Below are 4,932 nucleotides of genomic sequence, written 5' to 3'. Positions count from 1 at the left end.
TCTGTTATAGTTTTGAAAAATAAAATGATGACATTGCTAACAAAAAAATAAGACATTTCTGCAAGGCTACCAATTTTCCTTTGCAATTAGAATAGAAATCCTTGTAACAATATCATTCTGCATTGGTTCCAAACTTTGCTGTGTGAAAGGAAAAATAAGTCTATGGGGAAGGAAGATGTATAACCACATCAGACAAATTCCAACATGTCCTGTAGGTGATTTAAATAGTCATGTTGCAAATGTGTATGATTAAATAGTCTTCCCTTCCTGACAGACGGGAGGAAAAGGCAGAGTAGCAGGAGGGGTGTGTGCGCTTGGGTTGTCCAAGAAAAGAGTGCCTTGTCACATCCTGACCTTAGTTCCTTTTGTATATTTCCATTTTAGATTGGTCAGGGCGTGAGTTGGGGTGGGCATTCTATGTTTTGTTCTTGTGTTTATATTTCTATGTGTTTGGCCTGGTATGGTTCCCAATCAGAGGCAGCTGTCAAGTGTTGTCTCTGATTGAGAACCATACTTAGGTAGCCTGTTTTCCCACTCCTGTTTGTGGGTGGTTATTTTCCATTTCAGTGTTTTTCACCATTCGGGACTGTTTCGTTTTTTCTTTATTCGCTTGTTTCCTGTGTTCAGTGTAATAAATATGACGAACACTTACCACGCTGCATATTGGTCCGATATTTCCTACTCCTCCTCAGAAGAGGAAGACGACAACCACTGGTCTATATTTATTATGTTATCTTCATTTATTGGGTCAGGCCAGGGGCCTGTTGCACAAAACTAGGATAAGGGATTAAGCCAGGATATCTTGGTGATCCTGGCTCAATTGATCCGTAATCCGGTTGCACTAAAGATGGATAGGGGGCAGGAGGATATGTTATGGTATAAATTACCATGGAGATTTATTCTGTGGAGCTAGCCTGCTCCAGACCAGGCTAAATTCCAGGATCTATTTAATCTCATCCCTAATGTCAGTCAGCAGTCACCACAAATGGAAACCAATAGTTATTTCACTGCTCACTATACATTGTTATCACATATAACTAGACCCACTGTTATTATTTAAACGTTTGTGATCATTAATTTCAATGATTTTGGATAAAAAATGATTTTTAGATGATGTTGCTATCATTAGATAATTTACAGTTTCCCCATAGACTATAAGGCTATATATAAAATGATAGAATATTAGGGCCACAGAGGGGGAAAAACACACAAGTCATAATATTGTAACCAGTTGTTTTAAAGGAGGACAGTTGTTAAAATGACAGATGTGGGGCATTTCGTGAAATTGTACTTCAGTATGGTTTCATAAACAAAGACATGCTGATGTGCCAGAATATTAAGTATCACATTGTCATAAGTATCAAAACTGTAAAAACAATATGTAGCTTTTCTGCAGAAAGAACCAGCCTCATAAATGTATGACTTTATCCTTTTTCTTCAGTGTGGCCCTAGTACTCTGTCATATAAACAAATACACATTCCATATGAATATAAAAACACAATGTGTAACATTATGTTCCTTTATTGAATAAGGACAAAACAAAGCAGGTAAACCATCAGCTCCTTTCGAAACTGAAGTCACAGTGACTCTACAAGATGGAAAGCACAGAATCCAAGCATATTATACAAAATGATACATACACATTCAAAGGTCTGTATATAACACACCCTGCATGTCTGCACACTAAAATAAATGCAGGACAAATCCATACACATCAACTGAACAGACAAATGAATGGATGCAGTAGCCTCCCTGCAGCCTTGTATTACACACAGTATACCGCACAAACATCATAAGAGGCCAAATTCGTCAAAAACGAACCCAAAAAACCCAAATTCCTCTGCCACCGCAGGACATATTTAACCAAAATTGAAAGCACACATACTAACTAAAATAATTCAACACATATTGGTCCCTCAGCAGCCGACCACTGTCGTCATCAGGGAAGATTGCCGGATTGTCCCAGTCCATGGCTGGTGGCACTCTGGGGCCCTCTCCTTCCTCAGGCAGGCCACATTGTGGAGGACAGCACAAGCCACAGTAATATCACATGCCCTAACAGGGCTGACCCTTAATTTGTGAAGGCAGTGAAAGCGTGCCTTCAGGAGGCCAAAGGTCATTTCAACTCTGGCCCTGGTCCTGGCATGGGCATGGTTGTAGGCCTGCTGTGCTTCCTGGGGGTCTGTGAAAGGTGTCAGGAGAAAAGGCTGGCAGCCATACCCCCTGTCTCCCAGCAACACACCAGAGAATTCACCTGTCAACACAAAATCTCATCATTACTACCTCATAAACACAGTGATATTCTTGACACAGCCATGATGGTTATAAATAGGGGTTGTGTGGCTTACCTTGTGATAGATTTCAGAGGCCCGAAAGATTCTGGAGTCATGGACTGAGCCAGGCCATTTTGCCACAACATTGCTGATCACACAGTCAGCATTGCAGACCATCTGAAATCATAAGATGAGGAATATTACACCAATCAATGCACATCACTGGCAATGCAGAGTGTTCGTCAATGGACAATATCAAAAAGTTATGTTCACCTGAACATTAATGCTGAGAAAGGATTTCCTATTCACAAAATCGGCCTCATGGGCACCTGAGGGGGCTTTTATCCTTATGTGTGTGCAGTCCACTGCACCAATGACATTGGGGAAACCTGTCACACAAAGTAATGAGTATACTACTATTTGTTAACAGTTGTCCTGTAATTTGTAGATCCTCTTACCTGCAATCCTATAAAACTCCTCTTTGATGTCACAGAGTCTTCTGTGGCCAGGGAAGGAGATGAAGACATCTGCTAATGCTTTGATAGCCAGACACACACTCCTTATTGTGCGGCAAATTGTGGCCTTGTTCAGCTGTTCTGCATCCCCCACCTGAGTACAGGAAGGCTCCACTAGCAAAAAAGCGCAAGGCCACACAAACCATTTGCTCCACACTCAGTGCATGGCTCCGTGCAGTGTGGTGCTTAATCCTGGGACCCAGTAGTCTGCATAGATACCTGATGCCATCTGCAGAAAACCTGTATCTTTCATATAGATGGTCATCAGGGAAGGCCAGTGGGTCCAACCGGTCCCTGAAGACCCTTTCTCGCCTGAAGGCTCTCCTCAGCACAAGTGCTTCTTCATCCACCACATCTCGCACGAATGGGCATGCCATTGTCAGAGCAGAAAGGAACACACAATTTTGGGCCTTCATATAGGCTAGTGGCCACACCTGGTGCTGGGGGGGTGGGCAAAAGAGGGCGATGCCTTATAACGATGACTTGGTTGTACTGATTGCTGGGAAAATAAAAAAACCTTAGAAAGATGCCACCGTCCTGTGTGCTCACAATAAGAGCTCATATGTCATGGCTCACTTGACTTTACGAGAATATACCTAATTTTTATTTTGAGCTGTGTCATCTTCTTGGAGCTGGGGGAGGAAAGAAAAATAATGATTAATACATTTGTGTTACAGTTAGCATACAGTGTACATTGAAGGCATATCTCACCTCCCTCTCAATTTTTTTTATTTCAAGGTCCAGTTTCCTAATTGTCCTCTTTTTTATTTCGGACTCCAGTGCAAGATTTTCCATCTTTTTCTTCTTGTACTGAATGTCTATGTCTGCCAGTTCTATTTGGCGCCGGAGGTGGTTGCCATACAACTTTCTGATAGCTTGTGAGCTCTGTGAACACAATACAATTAGCGCAGCTGGAATTTGGCAGGATGTGGTGTCCTTTTATTAATACGCACTATGTTGCCAGGCTGGTTTTCCCACTGTATAGCATCTGGGTCCTGTAAAATAAATTAGATTTTTTGATTTTGATGAGGACTCCTCACCATTGTAGAGTAAATAGTACTTTCACAGTCTTAACATGATACCTCATGCCTTCTGGAATCCAGAGAGATGGTCTCCTCCTCATCATCGTCTCCATCATGTGCTGTTGCTGCTGCACTGGGGCCTTCACCCTATCACATTTAATCGGATTCATATTGAAGCTAGTAGACAAGACATGCCAGGCCTACAGTATGCCTTTGATGGAGTACTCACTGGATCAGCATCGTCTGGTGCTTGTGCTGGTGGCTCTAACAGGAACACAGTGCTGCCAGACACTGCAAGGCAATAGGTAAACCAAAGTCAGACAGTCCAAATTGATTCAATATGAATGTGGTTGTATCCCATGTAGAGATGGAAGGACATACCTTGAATGAAGCGGGTGGCATCTTGGGAGGAACCTATGCTCGTCTCTTTCCCCCAGGGATCCCCTCTAAGACGGGCCTGCCTTTATTTAGCTCCAAGGCCATGTCCTCTGCTGGGGTAAGGTCAGCCTTTGGTGACCCACCACCCGTGCCTTGTCTGTGGGTATTCTTTTTCACTGCTAAAACAGTACAGACAATGTGTGAGCAGGCACCTTCTGGGTACAATATATGCTTGTGCTTTGTTAAATATTAGTCAGGGACCATACCATTCTGCAGAATGTTCTTGTATTTGATTTTGACCTGCTGCCATGTCCGTTTTGGCCCGTTATTGTTTAATCCACACACACACACACACACACACACACATTTAATGGAGTCACACTGCAAAAAATTACTTGGTATTTTTGTCTTGTTTTCAGGTAAAAATATCAAAAAATTTATCATAGCTTTATACAGTGTGATGGAGTTACTTTACACAATTTCACTCATATCTGCAGTGCATTTCAATTAAAAATTTAACCGTTTCATAATTACAGTACAACTGCATTTTTGGGGATGTGAATTAAATATTTGAATTGTAATTGTGATGTTTCAGCGGAGCGGTGAGTGTGTAATTGTGCACTACTTACGCATTCAGGCGGTCTGCAATACTTTGCCACGCTTTTTCTCTTTGCTTTATCACTGTGGCGGTGTTGCCTTTCTTCTTAATTATATCTTTTACCTCCTCGTATGCCTCCATGAGG

General features: G+C 42.1%; 1 long non-coding RNA gene across 1 annotated transcript; it reads right to left on the bottom strand.

The window, feature by feature from the left end:
• Positions 1-3,880: 3,880 nt before the first annotated feature.
• Positions 3,881-4,543, bottom strand: LOC135521147 (uncharacterized). The gene is made up of 4 exons (XR_010452500.1): positions 4,456-4,543; positions 4,193-4,368; positions 4,041-4,102; positions 3,881-3,958 (listed from the first exon to the last, which is right to left on the bottom strand). It is a non-coding gene; the product is annotated as an uncharacterized LOC135521147 (long non-coding RNA).
• Positions 4,544-4,932: the final 389 nt, after the last annotated feature.

Source organism: Oncorhynchus masou, chromosome 29, assembly GCF_036934945.1.
Source record: "Oncorhynchus masou masou isolate Uvic2021 chromosome 29, UVic_Omas_1.1, whole genome shotgun sequence".
Taxonomy (NCBI): Eukaryota; Metazoa; Chordata; class Actinopteri; order Salmoniformes; family Salmonidae; genus Oncorhynchus; species Oncorhynchus masou.
Note: the sequence above shows the minus strand (reverse complement) of the source record. Positions and strands in the feature narration are given on the sequence as shown.